Consider the following 23299-nt stretch of genomic DNA (forward strand, 5'->3'; position numbering starts at 1 on the left):
GACTTCGAAAAAAATAGAAGCAGCAAAGAACTCATGCGACGACTCACTTAATTTATCAATATTAAATGGTTGCAGTAATCAAAGAGGATGCGGTGATAAAACTTTTAAAATCAAAATGCGATGTGATGGCGCAAAATTTGAAATAAAGTTAAGGAAGAATACAACCCCCAAATTTACGCTGTCGCCCGCATTGTGTATAAATGCATCCTTCTTTGTGGTGATCTATCTTCTTTGGATTGCGGTGACGGAATAAGATAAGTTGCTTCGTCGTGTAGCACCTCTGCAATCATTCACCTCGATCGTTTGCATAGAAAACATCGAGAGGGTCAAATTATTTTAAAGAAAACAAAATCGTTTACCGCAATCGTTCAGCACGATCTCTTTTTTTTTTCCTTTTAAGGAATCAAACTAGCTATGCGATAATAGATAAAACTATGATGATGAAAGTTTATGAAGTATTGATGCAGGAAAAAGGATATTCAAAAGAGTTGCGTCCCTGATGAGGTTGATTCGCTTAATAACTCAGGGACTGCTTATTCCGAGCTTGTCTTTTCACGTCCATGGTGGCTTTTCCCTCTTTTCTTTGTCCTCTGGGAGCTTGACTGCCTTAATCAGGAGCTTTTCCCCATGAATGTTCATTACAATCTCCCCTTTGTGTACATCAATTTGAGCACGACCGGCGAAAGGAACGGTCATCCTAATATGATGGGCGCATCTTCGTCCGCTTTACAATCCAAAATGATGAAGTCTGCCAGCAAGATGAATTTATCAGTTGAGATTGCAGCGTTTTTCAACTCTCCTTCAGGATGTATTTGGGATCTGTCCACAAGTAAGAGAGTTTCTGTCATGGGCATGAGTGTGTCGGTATACAATTGTTTGAAGATTAAAATTGGCATCACGTTTATACTCGCCCCAAGATCACATAGTGCTTGGCCATTATAGACCCCTCCGATGGAGCATGGTATCGTGAAGATTACTGGGCCACTCATTTTAGGTGGGATCATAGAATTTTGCGTTGCAGCCACTATTGCGATCTTTTCTTCATCATTTTGTTTTTCTTTCAATCCTTGCGAAGCTGGTGGTAGCTGGACTTCTTTTGTCTCATGTTCTAAAGGCTTGAGGTTAGACGCAACTTCGGGGTTCATTTTCTTGAGCTTTTTCAAATTATAAGTCAACGGGTCCTCAGATGTCACCGCACTCAAGTTGGTCGCAATAGGCTCCTCCCCTACTTCCGCAGTCATGTTGTCACTTATTAAGGAGTTTGCTAAGCATTGTTCTTTCCCGGTACCCACAGCATTGCAAGGGAGCTTAGTTGAGCTCAGCAACGCTCCTTGCGGTCTATTTTTCAGCTCGTCTGCAATTTGTCCTAGTTGAATTTCTAAATTTTGAATGGATATTGCTTGATTCTGAAGCACTGATTCATTTTTCTCAATGTACTTCTTCAACAAGCTCTCTAAGGACGAAGATTGCGGTGTTTGTAAGCTGCTAGCTTGACTATGCGCCATTGTTTTGCAGGAAAAATCCGGGTGGCCCTCCTTTTTGTGCCACAGTTTGAAAGCTCGCATATAAACAGTTGATTTTTGTATTTTTATGCAGAAAATGCGTCGATGTAAGGCGGAAATTGCGATCATAGGAAATCATTGGTCGAGCGCTGCATTACCGTAAGGCTTTGCGGTGATTGTGTTCACAAACATTTACTCAAGAAGGATTGCCGCAACTTGGTCGGCACAACATGGTAGGCACATCTGGGTGAAAGGCATAATTAATCACGATGGGACAGAAAGCTGATGATAGTCGAATCCGAATTAAGTTGACAATTGCTAACGATAACAAGTACATTCAGCTTTTCGGTGACAAATATTCGACGCATCAGTTAGGAATTAAAGTCTTCCTATCTGTGCAATCATGAAAGAAGCCGCCTTTCACCCTGGAAGTTCTATAAATACCAAAGGCATCCTTCAGAAAAGGGGTTCAGTTGTTTTACGAGTTCACAGTTCTATTGATAGTTTAGCCTTGTTTTTAGATTTTATTTTACTTTAAGGCGGACGCGAGAGAAGAAGGTTGTGCCGACAGATCGTTTCGGTAAGCTTAGAAGAGCGCCGGAAGCTTCAAGGACAGAGAGAGGGCCGACGCCTGCAGAAGCAGGAATATCTTTTGAACCGAATAGAGATTGCCAGTGTAAAAGCCTCGGTCAGCAAGGGATTGCTACCAGGCTCTCTATGTTTATCTTCTATTTTTATTTTGTATTCAAACTCATTTATAAAAATGGAACTAACTTCTCTATATCTGTTCACTCGCCGTTATTTACGCATGAGTAGCTAAATCTGTTGAATGGGTTGAGAAGAATTTAGCTAGCACAACTGGGAATCTTAACTCTATGTGATTATCTTGTATTATGTATGCTTCATTAGTCCATTAGAGATACTCGGGAGGGCAGTCTAAGGATAGGATCTAGGCTTGGGAAAGTCAGGTTAAAATCTAGGCTCGGGAGAGTCAGATTAGAATGCATAGTCAAGAGATAGGAGCTTAGGAATAAGCACTGTTTGATATTAACGCATCGCATGCATCCTAGAGATAGGATATGATTGTGTGTGGTCACCTTGCCTTTATGCATCTTGCATCATCGCATAGGACAAGAGTAGAGACTGAAGAATAAGCTCTATGGACACTTTTGCATTCAACACATGCGTCCTAAACTTAGGAGCATCGCATTTGAATTGGAAAATGACTTGTTGTGCATGGTTGTAGCATGATCACATAGTTTGACGCATTCCCAAGTAACGCTAGCTAAAGACCTTCTCAACCCGTTCATCCACATACTCAGTGCATCTATCACACAATCCGACTTTTCTCAAATCTGCCGCATTTGTTTATTTTCATTACCGCAATCAACAATAACCAACAATTAATTGAGTTACCAGTTACCGCAAAATTTTCTAAAAATTACCATCGCAACCTGTTTTCACAAGTCCCTCAGTTCGACCCTAGACTTACCAAGAACTCAGTGGGATTTACACTTGGATTCCACTGAGAAAACTTGAGTGCTCAACGCATTTTTCACCATCGCATTTCATCCACAACTTCACTTCATAAAATAACGCATCAGGCATTCCTCCATCGAATGAGCGTCTCTGCAAATGACATAACTTGCAGTCGTTTGAGCAATTGTGTTGACCTGCCCTTTCTTCGCTCCCGTGCTGTTAATTACGATGCCTTGTATCAAACTCATCATCGCAGTCATTTGGTTCTGTAGGGAGGCGATGGCCCCGTTGTTTATGTCATTATCTTTTATTCTTAATCTCTTATTGCTTTCCCGCCAATCCTCGTGATTTTTGGAAATGCGATCAAGTATACTTTTTGCCTCCTATATGTTTTGTCTAGTAGACCACCAACGGCTGCCGCATTGGCAGCGGTCTGCAAAGAGGGATTCAATCCTTGGTAAAAAAAACTCCATTTATAGGTAGTCTGGTAAGCCATTATGTGGACAGTCTCTTACTAGCCGCTTAAACCTCGCCTAGGCATCGCTAAGCGATTTGTCATCTCCTTGTTCAAAATTTGTTATTAATTTCCTTCTCCTAGCATTCTCGATTGGTGGGAAATTCATAAACTTTTCGACGACTTGTTCCCACGAGGTTATCTCCCCCAGTTCGAGAGAATATGCCCATTTTCTTGCTTGATCGCATAAGGAAAATGGCAACAGAGTGAGTCGAACTTCCTCGAGGGAGATATTCGAAAACACAAAAGTGTTGCAGATTTCTATAAAGCTCTGGAGGTAGGCGTGCAGGTCTTCGCCATGCCTCCCTCCGAACTGCCCAGCAGCCTGGATCATCTGTAACATTACTGACTTCATTTCAAACCTCGATCCATCTAACGCTGGTCTCATAATTCCTGGAGAGAAATCATAGAGGTTGGGTGACATATAGTCTCGAATGGGTCTATTACAGTCATTCACCAGAAGGATGGGTTTGGCCATTATATTGTTTGCGTTTGCGACCCTTGCTTCCGGTTGTTCCGCAATTCTTGGTGTTCTCTCTTATTGTTGGTAGTTGTCTCTTAGTCTGTGTCGAAATATGCTCTCAATCTACAGGTCTTAATTCACTAGAGATTGAGAGTCTACAAAGAAATCAAAAAAATTACCGTTAGCACACTATTTTGCCGAAGTCCCCGGCAATGGCGCCAAAAAATTGATGCGTTATTTTATGATGTGAAATTGTGGATGAAATGTGATGATGAAAATGCGTTGAGCACTCAAGTTTTCTCAGTGGAATCTAAGTGTAAACCCCACTGAGTTTCCTGGTAAGTCCAGGGTCGAACTCAAGGACTTGGGAAAATAGGTTGCGGTGGTAATTTTTAGGAAAACCTTGCGGTAACCGGTAACTCAAATAGTTGTTGGTTTTGTTTGTTGCGGTAATGAAAATAAACAAATTTGGTAGAGTTCGAAAAGAGTTGATAAAACGGAAGATGTGATGAGTTGCAGTGAACAGGTTGAGAAAAGTTTCGGCTAACACTTCCTAGGATGCGTTCATGTTATGCGATCATGCAACATGCATACAACAGTAAACCACCTCTCGGTGAAAATGCCACGACTTTTAAGGCTAGAATGCATCCGATATATGCAATAAGTCTATAGAACCTACACATAAGCCTCTATTCTTATTTATGCGATGACAAAATGACACACACACACAAATAAGGTGATCACATAATATCATTCCTATCTTTGGGATGCATGCGATGCAGGTTGGCAAACAGAGTTTATCTCTAAGTCCCTATCTCTTGTTTATGCAGTTCTAATCTTGTTCTCTCGAGTCTAGATTCTAACCTAGCTCTCTCAAGTCTTAGGTTCTTTATTTAGACTCTCTCTCGAGTAGCTCTAAAGGGATGTTTGGCATAGCATAACACAAGATAATCACAAGCAATGAACATCCAAGGTCATGTTAGCTTAGTTCTTTTCAACCCATTCGACAAGTTTAGCTACTCATGCGTGCTAAGAGTGTGAACAGATGTTGAATAAGAACTTTATGCGCTCAAGTTTCTTTGCGATAAAGATAATGCGATACTACGTTCTAATGTATGCGTTGATGATGATATGCTTCATAGTATGTGTTCGTGTAGTGCGTGTCACAAGTTTTCTTACGCTAGAACCAAGTATAATTCCAACGCAAGTTTCTCAGATTGACCTGAGGTCGAACACGGGGATTGTTATATTTAAATGCGATACTAATGTGGTAAATGCGACCGATTAAAATAAAGAATAATGAATTGGTTGTACAGAAAAGTAAAATTGCGGTAAAAGTAAAATTGCAGTAAAAGGAAATTACGAAGAAAAATAAATTGCAATGATAAAATAAATGACTAAACTATTAATGGTATAGGGTGAGGACTGGCTGTGAAGTTATGCAAAAGAATCTAATGAATGCGGTGGCAAGTCTTATGAATAAGTTAGAAAGAGAATGGATTGAAGGAAAGGACATCACAAGTTTGTCAATCTGTTCTGCTTTCCCTTGGCTTACACCTTTCAGTGATCAGTCGCGTTCCCATATATCTATGGTGAAATAGAAATGAACGTGATGAACGTAAGGTTGTTTCCATCTTTGGAAATACTTCTCACTTTAGTTAATGCATTCTTCCAACCTTCTTTTGATAGGCGGAATAACATCTTCACTTCTGCTCTCACAGGTGAAGATGCCGTCGAGCATGCTTTAGCTAAACTCAGCCGATTTCCTTAACAAGGATTAAATCACTCACTTAATCCTTCCCCTTTACCTAGGGGATTAGTGACACGTGATGAAGAAAATGGATGATGAATGTGTGGAAGAGAACAGAGAGATGATAATGATTACGATAATGATATTAAAATCTACGGATCATCATTTATTACAATGGTGAATGAAAGATTAAAGATAGATGAACATAGTAGATGAATTGGGAAATAAGAACAAATATGGAAAAAGTGTCAATGTCTTGATACAGATCCCGATCGAAGATGTTGTGCTTGCCAGCGTGTGGATGAAATGGAGTGGAAAGCTTCCCTCTTAGGCTTGCTTTCCAGGTAGAAGTGACCTCTTACACAGAGCTTCTTCTTCAGGGATGGAAATAATTTCGTGCTCGGAGACTTACCTTTCAGTCTTGTCCCGTCGTTCTCCCGGATTTTCTTTGGATTGTCTCTTCAGACCAGCCTCTTTAACATTGAATTTTGAGGAAGCTATTTATAGACCTTGGCTCCTTTTGTATTAGTGGTCCCACTTTGAAAATTTGATAATTCCTGCCATAGCATAATGGAAATGTCCACTCTACTCCACGATCAATTTGTCATAATCGTACAACAGAAAAGCTGTACACTTGTCAGAAGTCCATGTGAATGCATTGCTCTTCACATCTTCGATCGATCGCCGCATCCAGTGTAATTGTTTAATCTCTTATCGATTGCTGCATGCGGCGGAAATGCGTTGATCGCTTGAATCCATGATCGATCATCGCATGCGCTACAATTGTGTTGATCTTTTTCGTTCTTGATCAATTTTCGCATGCTGTTTGGATGCATTATTCATTTTTGTCCTCGAGCGGTTATCGCATGCGATGACCTATTTCCTGCAAAACAAAGACTTAGACATTCCATTTCGCCATCGCAATGGGGTTAGCGGGTGTGTTCACAACACTTTACAATTTTCGTATTTCTAAGCCAATTTCTATACGGTCGACGTAACTTTTCTTTCCTTTTACCGCATAAATAACTTGTATTTCTACAAGTTATCACACCCCCAAATTTAGATATATGCTTGTCCTCAAGCATATCCTCAACTAAGGCAATTCAGCTCAACTCCTATCCTAACTTTGCGTCGATCGGCTACTCCGGATGCTCCATCACTACATAATTTCTCAACACCGCAAGTTCCTTCTATCCTCTAATATTTCTTCACATGCTCTACTTTATTCTTATCTAAAACAAACCTCTGCCCAAAATTCCCTTCTAGTTTTGAGAAGAATGTTTTATCTCTTCTTGCGTAAACAACAAAGTGCGTCTTTATGCGGTGGCTTGGTTTGCGTCATCGTATAAAGAATGTTGATCATGGTTACATCCTTCGTTTTGGCTTGCTCCCACGGGTGTCATGCAAGCATCCAACTTCGGTTATGTATCAATCTCAACTTCAACTCTTGATCCTCAGCCAAGTTTTACTTTTGCCGGTCAGAGGAGTTGTCTCTTTTATCCTTATTTTCTCTCTTTTTTTTTTATTCCGTCGATCCTGGAAACCTACCTTCGTTTTGGCTTGCTCCCATGGGTGTCATGCGAACATCCAACTATGATCAGGTTCCTTTCACGACTTAACTTTTATCAGGTTGGTATTTTCCTTTGCACTGACAGCGGAGTTTTATTATTATTATTATTTTTTTATGATGATGAACGCATTTTCCTAATATTATCACATTCGCTTGATCGCATCTACTCAAAACTTCCCTACCCCCAAATTTGGAGATGCGCAAGGTCCTCATTGCGTTGTTTTGGACAGAAAAGACAAAACACTTAGTCAAAATTTTGAAAAGAAGGTTTGGGCAGAGTCTTAAAATAGAGAAGGTAAAGTAGAACTATTGCGAAGAATTGTCTAAGTGTTAGGCAGAAAATGCAATGTATAAAGAAATTTTGCTAAGGGTATGCATACTACTCATCATGGCAGCATAAATAAACAACACAAAAGAAAAGACAAGAATTACTGCAATAAATTGACAAAGGATGATAAAAGTAAAGAGGCCAATACATATGGAAAGAATAATTACTCAGTTGTATAAAATTTGTCTAAGTACACAAAGAATTATAAGCATCACAACACAAAATTGGAAGTATGTACAAAAGAATACAAGGTATAGCTTTCTAAAAAAATTGAATGGCTGCAAAGAAAAATTGCAAAATTGTGGAGAAGGTGGTATACCCCTAAATTTAGAGTTGTAACGGGGGCTCTTGATGAGGAGGATGTTGTGGAGGAGCTTGTTGAGGCTCTTCTTGAAATTGCAGAGGTTGCTGTAGATGTGGAGGCACCATGGAACCATGTAGTTATGCCATTATGAAATTGAAGTACTCATGGTTGCACTCTGCCATCTGTCTTTGGTTCAGGCGAATGGTAAAGATATTGCGTTGAATATTGACCATCGCCTGTTACACCATTGCGTTACTGTTGCACAACTCTGCATTACTCTCATGCAACTCCGTTATTGCTTGGCGGAAGAAGGTAAGCTAATGAGATAAGAAGGCCCACATATCAGCTAAGTCAGCAGCAAGGGATGCGGTTGTGGGTTGCGCTGTCGATGTTTCACCAGCATCGATTTGAGGTTGAGCGGAAGGGCCTACTCCCAAACCATGTGGGTCATCAACATATGGTGATGGGGGTGAAAATGAGGTGGAGATGGATGGTGGGGGGACGCTGCTGGAGATGCGGGGTTGGAATCAGGAGAAAGGAGGAGGTTTATGAAGTGTTTGTGAAGAGGGGAAAGGGGTTCGATTGGAGGGTTTGGTGGGCGAATGATTAAAGGAAAAGGGTCCAAGGGTAATTGGGTTTGTTTCTGCGGTGATCGTTCTTGGACTATTTCCTTTCCTTTATCATTGTGGCGCTGCTTCTTTGGTTTGGGTGGTTGTGGTGCATTTCGATCAATGAGGGACCTTTTTGTTGGAAGCTCGAGGCAATGCGGTGAATCCTTGAGAAGCATTCTCAGGATCTTCGTGTGGATGATGCCGTAAACTTTAGGCATGGGCTCTTTGTCAATGCCTATGCCCACAGAGAGGCACACACTCAAAATCATCCATAGGAAAAAGTATTGACCTCTCACACGGCCAACAAAACCTCAAATCTGCTTCACAATGACCTGGCCTACATTGATCGAAATGCTGCGCGCTATGCAGTATGCGGCCATGACTCGATCCCTTGAAATTGTTATGTTATGTGTTGTTGGGATGAGTCGCCGTTTCACCAAATAAACCCAATGTCGCGCTTCTAGCAGCAGCTTGTTGGAGGCGAGGGTTTTTTTTGCTTGTTAATGACATCGACCACTTGGTGCCTGATTACATTAATACCTTTAGCCCATCCTCCATATGCTCTTATTCAGGATCATCAATCAACTTGTTACCCAGTGCTTCTGGGATGTTCTTCAACTTATAGAGTTCATTGATGTCTCTTACGCTAAACGACACTACCCTCCCTTCGATGTCAAGGAGCTGGCCGTGATAAAAGGCCCTCACTACCGTAGGAATAATGATGGATGGACATTGGCAGAAAGTTTCCCACCCATGTTCCAACACAGCACTAGTTATTAGATCAGGTACTGGCGTCGATGCAGGGAAGAAGCCCATTTCCATCATCAGATCATTATTTTCTTTCTTTGTTGCTGGGCGCTTCCTAGTCGACACAAGCTCGCTACTCTCTGCTTTTGCCTTTCCCTTTTCTTGAGCAGATGTAAGGCAGGATTTTTGTTTTTGTTTGCATTCCCTTACCTTGCGTTGCTCTTCTTTTTCCCTTTTCCATTCCTCCACTTCTTTTCTCTTATTCTATCTGATGGACTACACATTCGCTTTGCGGCATCTTTCCTTCTCCTTCTTCTTCTTCTTTTCTGCTTCTTCTTCTTCTTCTCTCATTTCTCTTTCAAATTTCTCCAAGGCAAGCAAAATGCGTTGCTCATCCTCAAGCCTTCTTCTTTCTTCTTCTATCGCTCTTTTGTTGTCACAGCGAACGTCCTCATCATGAAGTTTTCTGGCCAGATCGCCTGATCCGATGATTTATCGCACACATGATAACTTTTCTTTCTTGTCCTCTACTTCTCTTTTCCTTTTCTCCTCCTCCTCTGCTATGCGTTGAAAGAATAATAAGTCACTTGTGGACCCTTGCGGTGCATTCTCCTTCCAACGCCGCATAAAAGAGGTGATGTCAGGGTCTTCTATGTCTTTAGATGCAACCAATCTGTTATGCAGTGATGAAACTTGTGGTTGCGCTGATGCTCTAACTTGCATTGACATCCCCTCTTCCACCCTTGTAGTGGTTGATTCTTCGTCAAAATCTAGGCTTTTCGCCCTCTTCCTTTTCTCCTCTTTCTTCAGGCGCTTCTCTTCTCGCCTGCGTTGTTTCTTTTCACTCTTTTTCTTTTCTTTCTTCTTCTTTTTCAACCGGGCAACTTCATCACCTTCTGCCCGTTTTTCTTTACTTTTTATCTTCTTCTTCTCTTCAGCTGTCCCCGGCTGCTTCTTCGCCCCTACGACCTCCAAAACGACCCTGATGGGTCCCTCATTGAAGTCTGTTGGAACAGTCTCCTTAGGATCCGCAACGGCCAGGGCCATTCTCCACGAAGCTTCCGCCAACTCTTCCTTTGAAGGCAGGGGCTGGTTCACAACTCCAGCTTTCGGTAACACCCCCCCTCTTTCCAGATTGCTCAAAATGCTCCCAAATACCTCCTTGTCGTCCCTTCGCTTTAGTTCGCTTTCAGTCAAAGGTACTGGGAGTGTCACCTTAGGTCTGGTGGCAGGGGCACTCTCCGTGCTCGGCCCCTCTCGGTTGGTGGGTGGTTTGGCTACAGAGGTCTTTTGTAGGGGTTTTCCGGTGATTCTTAGGGAAGGCTTAGGCTGGGCGGCGAGACGATGGCTAGCAGCAAGGAAAGTCGCCTCCCATGCGATGACAGGGGCTTAGGAAGGGGACGATGGTAGGGAAGATGACTGGGAAGATTGTCCGACCATTTTTATGGTTGAGGTGAAAGAAATTGGAAAAATTTTGGTCTTAGGAAGAAAATCGGAAGGGTATGGTATGCAGAGAAAATTCTTTAGGGTTTTTCTTTCGCTAGAGATGTAAATGAGCTCCTCGATTGAAGAAGGTGAGATTTATAGGTTGGGCCTTGATGGGCCCAATGCAATCTCTGCGAGGTAGGCTTCGGCATTCCAAAAAGCCTGCCGCCGCGCCCCTCCCATTGTGATTTAGCAGGAAGAACGTCCTTTCGTCTACTAAGTCATAATTGCCTCAAAAGCTGAAGCGATTCGACTACTCTCTCCGCGAAGATTTTATCATTTTTTTATTTCCTTTAATCGGACGGGCGCAATGTTAAATGTTTAACACAATGCATCCGTTACCGCAAATGCATATTTGTGGAGGATGGGCACAACATATGCATTAGCACAACACACCCCTCATCGCAACGCATTTTTGGAGAACGGGCGCACGGTATTTCTACCAGCGCAACACTACCATCGACATAGTGCATTTTTTGCTGAGGACGGGCGTAGTGTACATATGCGCGCAACTCATCCGTCAACACAATGCATTTGTGGAAGACGGGCGCAAAATGTATCTATTAAAGCCAGATACACCCATCATCGCAATGCATACCGAATGTTTTTTTTTTTTTTTTGGTATCACCAACATTGCAATGCTTATCCAAATTGATAAGACGTTACAGTGTTCATTTTTCTTTTTAACATTCATTCACAGAATTTAGAATCAACGCAAACTAACACATGAATGTAAATGTATTCAACAAAGCATGAAACTAAATTAATGTAAGCAATCAACTAATTTTAATAATGCAATAACAAAGCAATAAACTATTTTACGAAAGTAGTAAGAAAGCAGTAAAGAAAGTGATAAAGAAAGCAGTAAAGATAGTGTTAGGGATGCTGATTGAAAAAGGGTTCTTCAAGGTTACCGCAATCCGCATCCCCCCAGGCGGTCAGACTTGCCTGCACAATGTCACTACTGACATTGTTCCTTCCCATAAGATCCAGGGGCTTCTGAATTACTAGGCAGTGTTTCTGGTGTTCTATTTCGAAGCTTGGCTTCCAGTTGCCCTACCTGGACCTCCAAATTCCTTATGGAAGATTCTTGCGATTGCATAACCGCATCATTTTTCTCTATATATTGCTTCAGCAGAGATTCCAAGGACGATGAATTTGTAGAGGTGTTGGATGAGGAAGGTTGGTTTTGCGATTGCCTCTGTTGGTGGTGACTCTATTTCAGACTTTGATGAAAAGCCAGAGGGTTTCCTTGATTCCCGGAATTGTTCTGCGAATTCCTCTAGCCTCCCTGGTCATTGTTACCTCCCCAACTAAAGTTGGGATGATTCTTCCAACCCGGGTTATATATGTTGCTGTATAGGTTATTCTGAATGGAGTACATTGCTTGTGTGTTCGATGGGTACATTTCTGCTGAATGACCCCCTCCGCATTATGCACAGCTGATCGCTGCCACTTGTGCCAGCGCATTGGCTTGCACTACACCCTGAGAGAAGGTTCCTTGATTAATTTCCATCATCTAGAGGAGAGAGGTCACGACAGCCATTTGTGCGGCTAATGTTGTCATTGTATCAGCTAGAACAATGGTATTTTCTGCTTTTCTTCTCTCTGGGTTTCTTCCCCCGTACCCATTGTCTACCCAGTCATCTGTGTTTCACAAAATGCGATCCAAGATGACCTTGGCTTCAGTGTATGTTTTGTCCATAAATCCTCCTACTGCAGAGGCATCAGTGACAGCTTGCGTTGATCTGTCCAGGCCATTGTAAAAGTTTTCCATCAGAATGCAATCGGGAATCCTGATGTGTGGACAGTTCTTCACTAATCTTCTGAATCACACCCATACAGTGCTGAGAGTCTCATTTTCCATCTGCTCAAAATTCAACACATCCCTCCAACTTCTTGCGATGATTGCGGGCGGGAAGAATTTCTTCATGAATCGCTCGACCAACTGGTCCCAAGAATTAATTTCATTCGGCTCTAATGAATGAGACCACCTCTTCGCCTCATCCCGAAGTGTATACGGGAAGAGGTATAATCTAATTCCTTCCGAAGTAATGCCAGGAATGGAGAATGTATTGCACATTTCCACGAAGCTAGTCAAATGAGCATGCGGGTCTTCACCTTGCATACCTCCAAATTTTCCTGCATTTTGGATCATTTGAAGCATGACCGGCTTGATCTCAAATCGTGCATTCTCTTCAACCGTGGGTCTTGAAATTTTAGGTGAGAATTTATATAAGTTGGTAGCCGCATAGTTCTTCATTGGGATATTGCGGTCAGCAGCTAGAAATACTAGGTCTTGTGCCGACCGATTAACCCCTTGATTCCTATTGGGCCTATCGTTATTATTCGCCATGTTCCTTTTGTGCCTTATACGGTTCTGGCGCTGTCTCTTATACACATCTAGATGTGTATAAGAGACAGATTGCGGTCAGCAGCTAGAAATACTAGGTCTTGTGCCGACCGATTAACCCCTTGATTCCTATTGGGCCTATCGTTATTATTCGCCATGTTCCTTTTGTGCCTTATACGGTTCTGGCGTGCTCGTGCGCGAAACGTATACTCGATCTCTGGGTCGGCTTCGAATTCTGGTTCAGTCTCAGTACTCATAAACTGTTAGCCTATTCTCCGCGTTAAATAGACAGTATAGCAAAGATCTATCCTGCAAAATACCACAAAAGTATTCAACACAAAAAAAATTGCCAATCCCCAGCAACGGTGCCAAAAACTTGTTAATAAAATTTTTATCTCTTTCTCTATCTAATGCATTGCTTATGAATGATTCAAGTTCTTGTCCCCGGCAACGGCACCAAAAACTTGATAGACGAAATTGTTTTATTTTTATCTATTTATCTTATATCTATCGCCAAAAACTTATAATGATTTAAAATGAATGAACGAATGTTGATGGCTTTATGTGCTTGCGATACTACGTTCTAATATATGCGTTGATGATGATATGCTTTGTAGTATGTGTTCGTGTAGTGTGTGTCACAAGTTTTCTTACACTGGAACCAAGTATAATTCCAACGCAAGTTTCTCAGATTGACCTGAGGTCGAACACAGGGATTGTTATATTTAAATGCGAAACTAATGTGGTAAATGCGACCGGTTAAAATAAAGAATAATGAATTGGTTGTACAGAAAAGTAAAATTGCGGTAAAAGTAAAATTGCAGTAAAAGTAAATTGTGATGAAAAATAAATTGGGATGATAAAATAAATGACTAAACTATTAATGATATAGGGTGAGGACTGGCTGTGAAGTTATGAAAAAGAATCTAATGAATGCGGTGGCAAGTCTTGTGAATGAGTCAGAAAGAGAATGGGTTGAGGGAAAGGACATTGCAAGTTCGTCAATCTTGTTGAGGACGTAACTAATGTTCTGCTTTCCCTTGGCTTACACCTTTCAGTGATCGGCCGCATTCCCATATATCTATGGTGAAACAGAGATGAACGTGATGAACGCAAGGTTGTGTCCATCTTTGGAAATACTTCTCGTTTTAGTTAACGAATTCTTCCAATCTTCTTTTGATAGGCAGAATAACATCTTCACTTCTGCTCTCACAGGTGAAGATGCCGTCGAGCATGCTTTAGCTAAACTCAGTCGATTTCCTTAACAAGGATTAACTCACTTGTTTAATCCTTCCTCTTTACCTAGGGGATTAGTTACACATGTTGAAGAAAATGGATGATGAATGTGTGGAAAAGAATAGAGAGATGATAATGATTACGATAATGATATTAAAATCTATGGATCATCATTTGTTACAATGGTGAATGAAAGATTAAAGATAGATGAACATAGTAGATGAATTGGGAAATAAGAACAAATATGGAAAGAGTGTCAATGTCTTGACACAGATCCCGATCGGAGACGTTGTGCTTGCCGGCGTGTGGATGAAATGGAGTGGAAAGCTTCCCTCTCAGGCTTGCTTTCCAGGTAGAAGTGACCTCTTGCACAGAGCTTCTTCTTCGAGGATGGAAATAATTTTGTGCTCGGAGACTTACCTTTCAGTCTTGTCCCGCCGTTCTCCTGGATTTTCTCTGGATTGTCTCTTCAGTCCAACCTCTTTAACATTGAATTTTGAGGAAGCTATTTATAGACCTTGGCTTCTTTTGTATTAGTGGTCCCACTTTGAAAATCTGATAATTCCTGCCATGGCATAATGGAAATGTCTGCTCTGCTCCATGAACTATTTGTCAGAATCGTACAATAGAAAAGTTGTACAATTGTCAGAAGTCCATGCAAATGCATTGCTCTTCACATCTTTGATCGATCGTCGCATGCGGTGTAATTGTTTAATCTCATATCGATTGCCGCATGCGGTGGAAATGCGTTGATCACTTGAATCCATGATCGATCGTCGCATACGCTGCAATTGCGTTGATCTTTTTTGTTCTTGATTGATTTTCGCATGCTGTGTGGATGTGTTATTCATTTTTGTCCTCGAGCAGTTATCGCATGCGATGACCTATTTCCTGCAAAACAAAGACTTGGACATTCCATTTCGCCATCGCAATGGGGTTAGCGGTGTGTTCACGACACTTTACAATTTTCATATTTCTAATCTTGCTCTCTCGAGTCCAGATTCTAACCTAGCTCTCTTGATTCATTAGGTTATTTCTTTAGACTCTCTCAAGTAGCTTTAAAGGGTATTTGGCACAGCATAAAACAAGACAATCGCAAGAAATGTACTTCCTAGGTCATGTTAGCATAGTTCTTCTCAACCCATTCGACTAGTTTAACTACTCATGCGTATTAGGAGAGTGAACAGATGTAGAATAAGAACTTCCATTGTATAAATATAGAGATGAAGTACAAAATAACAATGCAAGTATAGAATAAAGGGCCTGGTAGCAATCTCTTTCTGCCCAGGCTTTTACATCGTTTTTCTACTCGTGTTCAAAAGATAATCTCACTCTCGTGAGAGTCAGCCCGTTCTCTGCTTCTACGCCTCAAGGTTCTCTCTCAAGTTGCTCTGAGTGATTTCCGACGTCTTTACTCTTCTCTTGCTCCGCCTTTAAACAAAAAGAAAACTATGAACAAAGACGAGTTGAGCTCTTAAAGTTGTAAACTGGTGAACTGGTGAACTCGTTAACCCCTTTTCTGAAGGATGCCCTTGGTAATTATAGAACATCCAGGGTGAAAGGCGGCTTCTCTCTCATGATTGTACAGATGCCTGACTGATGCGCCGAATATTTTTCACCGAAAAGCTGAATGTACTTGTGATTGTTATCGGCTGTAAACTTAATTCGGATTCGACTGTCATCAGCTTTCTGTCCCATCGCGATTAATTAGCCTTTCACCCAGATGCACCCACCAAGTTGCTCTAACCAGGTTGCGGCAATTCTTCTTGAGCAAATGTTTGCGAGCACAATCATCGCAAAGCCTTGCAGTGAAGTTGCGCTCGACCGATGATTTCCTATGATCACAATTTTCGTCTTGCATCATCTCATATTCTGCACAAAAATACAAAAAACAACTGTTCTAATGCGATGAACGCATGCGATCGCAATATTATGAATCTGATGCTTTTTGGACACAATTTAACATGTTTTATCAATGCAAGCCAACATTGTTTAAGAACTTAGCACTATGATAATGTGCATTTTTGCCCGTTATCACTAGCATAACTTGGGATCTTCATTCTATGCGATCATCTTGTATTATGTATGCGTCATTCGTCCATTAGAGATACTCAAGAGGCTAGTCTAAGGATAGAATCTAGGCTTGGGAGATTAGAACCGCATAATCAAGAGATAGAAGCTTAGGAATAAGCTTTGTTTGCTATTAATGCATCGTATGCACCCTAAAGATAGGATATGATTGTATGCGGTCGCCTTGTCCTTGTATGCATCGTCATCGCATAGGCAAGAAGTAGAGACTTAGGAATAAGTTCTATAGACATTATCGCATTCATTGCATGCATCCTAAAATTAGGTGCTATCGCATTTGCATTGGAAAATGATTTGTTGTCGCATGAGTGTAGCATGATCGCATAGCTTGAACGCATTCTCGAGAAATGCTAGCTAAAGACCTTCTCAACCTGTTCCTTCACATACTCAGTGTATCTATCGCATAATTACTCTTTTCTCAAATTCTCCTCATACTTTTTATACCTTAAACAACAAACCAACCAAACCCTTGATTTATTTGTTACAGCAAAGTGATCTAAAATTACCATCACATATTGTTTTCCTTAGTCCCTGTGTTTGACCCTGGGCTTACCAGGCAACTCAGTAGGATTTATACTTGGGTCTTATTGAGAAAACTTGCTTGCACAACACATATTCCACCATTATTTCATCGGATAAAATAATGCATCACGCACATGCTAGGGCATCTTCGTCTCAGCGTTCGCAATGTTGCAACGCTGACGCTACCTTGCACCTTAGTATTCTTCCTTCAAGCATCCACGCTTGGGCTGGGAAAATCACGAGCGTTGTGATGCTGGGGTAGGAGCATTTTTTGGTCTTTTTAACTCCTTTGAAGCCTAGATGCTCAAATCAACTCCAATTTGCTCCAAATCAACCCTGTAAATTGCCAATTCTACCTCTTGATTGCTCGGTACCTATAAAATAACACAAATAAACACATAAAATCCAATAATAAGCTCAAACTAAGGCAGGAATAATAACTCTTTTTTAGAGCTATCAAACACTTATTTAATTAATTATCCCAATTAAATAACACTTATTTAATTTTAAGTTGCATAATAATTAAATAACCAATTCTACATTATACCCACCTTAATGTATATATTTAATTATCATATACATTGCATGTATATGCGCAATACCTCTCTATTAATTCATTTTTCATGAATCTAATTCACTTGAATTATTTAATTTGAAACTTATTCGAATATTACTTTCCAATTTAATTATAGATCATATCCATAATTAATTATATATTAATCACAGTAATATATAGTTTCCTCAAATTAATTTGAACAATTCAAATTATCTATTTTAAGTATCCTCTAGTAAGCTAATGAGGGGACCTGGTGGACTTGTAGATCAAAAGCTCCAACAATACGAGATTAATTGGCTAAACTCATTAACCAAATTAATCAATATTCGTTAACTGTGGGTACACTCCACTAAAGACCTATAGTTGCACTCTTCTTACTACAGATATATTTCTGTGTCCACGGATATAGACCAATACCACCATGTTAATCTTTCACGAGTGTTCGTAGCACCAACTGGGTCAAATTATTGTTTTACCCTTGGGTTACCTCCGAGTCCTTAAGTACCAATGTTTCTCTAATGAGCAACCTATTTATTGTCCAACCAATAAACAGAAACTCCACTAGGGCCAATGAGAGGGTAGGACCCTTGTTTAAGTTCTGAAGACACCACTTAAGGAAACATTCATCTACTTACCCTTAAGGCAGGAAAGAATGAATTCCATCTTGTAAAATTATATTTCCAACTCCCCACTCGGTCTTGTCCCTAAGATGGTAGGTATATTGGGTCAGCGATTTGGCCACCCTCACTCATACAATTCAAAGGACAATCCCTTGTGAATAGGAGTTCATAATATACTTAGGATTAAGACTAAGTGTAAGTCATCTAATTGAAATAGAAACCTAACTAGTTAACGGTGTTACATCTAGTGGTTACTATTTCGCAGTCCAGTAAGCAAACTCATTGCATAGGATACCTCAATCTACACGAACGTGTTGGATCATTGCGTATGTATGAAATGAAAAGTAGGTCGTATCCATAGTGTTACCAAAATAAGGTACCCAACCTTATCCCTATATTATAGACCTTTTAGGCTATATCTTGAACATTGATCCCTATATGTCTCCACATACAATTCAAGACTCATAAAGCAGCCTTGGATGTTAGTTTATTGGATTTAGGTTTATGAAGACAAAATAAACTAACAACAGAAACAATAACCTTTATTGAATTAACATCAATAACTCTTTATTGATGATGGTCAATTAATAATATTTACTATCCACGAGTTTTAGGGCATAAAACCCAACACTTACTACGAGACTTATGCTCCCTTATGTGATTCTCTTCTAAAAATGTAACATTTATCGACACAAATACATTATTATCCTTAGGATCATAGAATTAACCACCTCTCGTTCCTTTAGGGTAACCTACAAATAGATACAAATTTGAACATAGTTCTAATTTCTTAAGATTTTCCTTGAGCACATATGCTGGGCAACCCCAGATCCTAAAATGGCGTAAACTACCATTACGATCATTTCACAATTCCAAAGGTGTTCCGGTAACATTTTTGGACGGAACACAGTTCAACATGTAAGTTGTAGCCTGTACTACATAACCTCAAAAGAGTCAGGTAAGAAAACATAACTCATCATAGACCAAACCATGTCCAACAGGGTTCAATTTCTCCTTTCCGATACACCATTCTACTAAAGTGTACCAAATGTGAAGAGTTGGGATACAATTCCATGTTCTATCAAATAGTCTTAGAATTTTAGATCCAAATACTCTCCACCTCGATTAGATCGAAATGTTTTAACTATTTTATTTAATGCATTTTTAACCTTAGTCTTGTACTCCACAAAGGTCTGAATGTACAAGTTCCAAGGGTTCTTTGGCTCTATGACCTTTTCCAATAAAAGATCTTTTAGTCATTTTGCCTTCAACGCATGACTCACATACAAGTAAAGAATTTTCTTCTAACTCACTTAGAAGTCCATTCTTGACCAATCTCTCAATCCTATTTAGATTTATGTATCCTAATCTTAGTTGTCAAAGATTAGTAGTTTTTTTAGGAGAAATTTTCTGTATTTTATTTTGAGTTATCACAGTTTTAAGTAGTTTAGTATTAAGGACAACTTTAGTTGCTAATGATCTAAGCACATAAATATTATCTTCCAGCTTAACATAACAAAGATTGATACCATTTTTGTAAATGAACACTTTATTTATAGAAAAATATACAGAATAATTTTGGTCAATTAAACACTTTACAAAAATTAAGTTTCTCTTTAAATTAGGAACTACATATATTTTGTCCAACAAAATATAACTACTCTCTAAAGTAAGTTGGAGTCCTCCCACTTGAAGGAACTCTTATCAAAGAGTACCTCTGAGCGGAAGCAAGATCGTTCCAAACTCATTGTGACAGAATTAATGCATTCACAATCAAACAGAATAGATATGCATTTAATAACTAATTATAGGCATGCTTTGAAACTTAAACAACAAGAGAACGAAAATGTACTAGTTGAAGAACCCTTATTCACAGAAAATCTCATTCTTTCCAAGGCCTGCTCCCTTCGCTCTCGTTGAGAACGTCCAAGCAAATCGTCCACCAAAACCCGATCGTCTACCCACGAACGAACTTCTCACGAACACAGCAACAGGGAAGACACCACCACTTAGAACCCTCGGTATTTTCAGTGTGAGAATCCAGGAGGTGTGGGCTCTATTGGATTTGGCAGAGGGAAGGAATAAGAGAAGATCGTATACCACAACCAAGCAAGTGGGAGAAGGCTGATGTCTATCGTATAGACAATGCTTGATCATTTAGGAAGAGATACACAATCGTTTAGTAAATAGGTCGCGATCGTATAAATGATTGTTTAGTAAACGCTCGGGCATGCGATCGTTTGGAAAAAGCTAGACGATCGTTTAGCAAATCCTATGCGATCGTTTAGAAGAACGTGTGCTTGTATACGATCGTGTAGAAATGTTGAGCTATCGTGTAGGCTCTCGATTTGCTATGCGATAGGTAGTTGCAAAATGAAAACAATTTGCATTTTATTCTTCAGTTACAAAAACTGAATCAAACCTCCCACTATCACACGGTTACGAAGAAAATGTCTGCCCAATTATCCTATAATTGTCCAAAAATAAAAAATAAATATAATCATATTATATTCATTAACCTATGGTTTAATATCACATCAAATGCAACATATAAACCATAGTCTTTTATCCTCCACTAGATATAAATCATATTTATATCATTTTCCTCCAAATAATGTATTTCATATATAATGTCAATCATATCATATATAATTAACCAGTTCAATCATATCATATATAATCGAACTTCCTCTTGTCAATTTGAACACTTCAAACTGACCCAAAAACTGATTCTCAACTTGAATCCATTGAGCTACCAAGGGACCTTATGGACCTATGGCTTGAAGCTCCAACGATAAGTGAATAGCTGACTAAACTCTTTAGCCACGAGATCCACCATCCGTTAACTGCCAGGCATTCCACTAAAAACCAACAGCTACACTCTTCTCACCATAGATATATTTATGTGTCCATCGGATATAACCAATCAACAGTACGATAACCCTTCACAGATGCTCGTAAGTATAACTTGGCCAATTTACTGTTTTGCGCCTGTAGTTACATTTAACTCCTTAAGTACCATTGATTCCTCTAATGAATAATACAACATAGTCCTACTATGTGTGGACACCTCTCGGGTCATGAGAAGGTGTGTGGTGCCACATTGTTCAAGCCCTGGGATCAGCCCTTAAGTGAGCAATCTATCTACTTACCCCTACTTCGGGGAATGAGTGAATTCCCTCTTATGTAGCTGAGTTTCCAACTCCCAAATAATACGAATGCCCAAAGTGGTACGTTTGAATTGGTGATCTGGCCACTCGCACCCATGCAAATCAAATGATCACCCTCAAAGGCGGGAGTTCCTAACTCACTCAGGATTGAGGTCATGTTACCTATGGTCATCCTAGTGAAGTGAAGTCTCTGTCATGAACGGCGTTATATAACGAGACTATAATACTTCGTGGTCCGGTCTTATACAAACTCCTTTGTATAGGATGCCCCCGCTCTCATGTCCCCACATGAATAATCAGGATCATACCATCTATAACAAGTCACAACACTTGTAACTATTCTACAAAGTGAGCCGCATCCGTAGCGTTATCAGGATAAGGTTTTCTTCCTTTTATCCATATACTACAGACCATTTTGGTTATCCATTAAGATATGATCCACCTGTATGTCTCCACATACATGCTTAAGTTACAAATGACAACCAAGAATCTTAGTTTATTGGTTTGTGATAAAGAAAATAAAACATCCAATGTTCATAGACAAAAGTGAAGAAAATATCATATATTATACATCACAAGCGTTTGTTTAAATCCGTGTTTAACTATAGGACACGACAGTTTAGGGTGTCATCCCCAACACCACTGTCCTAGCTGAGACGACGTGCCCAATTCTTACATGCATTGTCACCTCCCCAGTCTCTAGTTGTCGCTAGGAACTAATTTCCTAAAATGAAGGACAAACATGGTTAGTGACCCATAAATATATTATCCATGATGAATCATCGTTCTCCACTAAACAAGTCTCCAAAATAAGTAAATCATATTTATTTGCTTGGTCTTTTTCTTTTTTGCCAAGTACTTGGGACAATTCCTCTTTCAATGTCCCTCTTGATTGCAATGGAAACATATTCCCTTTGCAGCCTTGGCCTTCTTGCCCTCTGGACAGTAGTTGGTAGGTTAACTTTCCCCTTTCCACCTTTCTTCTTCTTCCACTTTTTGGTGCTGGAAGAGAAAGGCACAGACTTAGTTCCCAATGTCGGAACTCTGTAGGACTTCTTAAAGGACGAGACAACATTTTCCTTTCCCTTCTATTCCTTGACTTTCATCAAAGACTGGCAAGTGTGTAGCTCGTTCAAAAAGGTGGTGAGGTTGTAGTCAATCCTGTTCATAACAGAATTGCTACGGAACTACAAGAAACTTCCAGGTAAGGTTTCAAGGAAGAAACTAACCTGATTGGACTCATCGATGATAAACTCATTCATCTCTATCAAATTAAAGTAGAACATCATGTTAAGAACGTGTTCCCGAACAGATACCCCTTCTTGCATACGGGCATTAAAGATGTATTTAAGAGTGTCATGTTTGAGTTGAGTGGACGGTTGTCCAAACATTCCCCCAAGGACTCCATGATCTCACGGGCAATGAGCATAGGCTCATGCTTCTTGGCCAAGACTTCAGAAAGGCTTACCAAGATATACGCTTAGACCTTTTCATTTACCCGTACCCAACGCTCGTAAGCCTCCCGAACGTTTTGAATGGCGTTTGGAGCTGGGACTGGAGGATATTCCTCCACCAGGACAAATTTCAGGTCATCGATGATTAGAACTATGTTAATCATGTTTTTCCAAGTGATGTAATTTTCATCTATTAACTTATCAGCGAAGAGCATGTTTAATGTAGCGGAAGTCATTTTGTAAATTTGTTGAAACATACAATTTATTTATATTTGTATTCATGCATTGCCCAATTAGAAAAATCAATAAATTTTAGCAAAATAATTTCATGCACCCTATGTGACATCTATTTTGCAATGATGTTTCAGTGAGGCAGGGTAAAAGCCAACGTAGGGTGATCAAGTACCCTTTCACGGAAATGAGACCATCTTAACCAATATACAGAACAGATCCTTGTTCCTATAAATATCAGTCACCATTATTTGGTCCAAAAACTATTAACTAGCTTAACATTTTCTTGTAAGTGTAACCCCCTTATTTTAGATTA

This window comes from Benincasa hispida, chromosome 4 (genome assembly GCF_009727055.1).
Source record: "Benincasa hispida cultivar B227 chromosome 4, ASM972705v1, whole genome shotgun sequence".
NCBI lineage: Eukaryota > Viridiplantae > Streptophyta > Magnoliopsida > Cucurbitales > Cucurbitaceae > Benincasa > Benincasa hispida.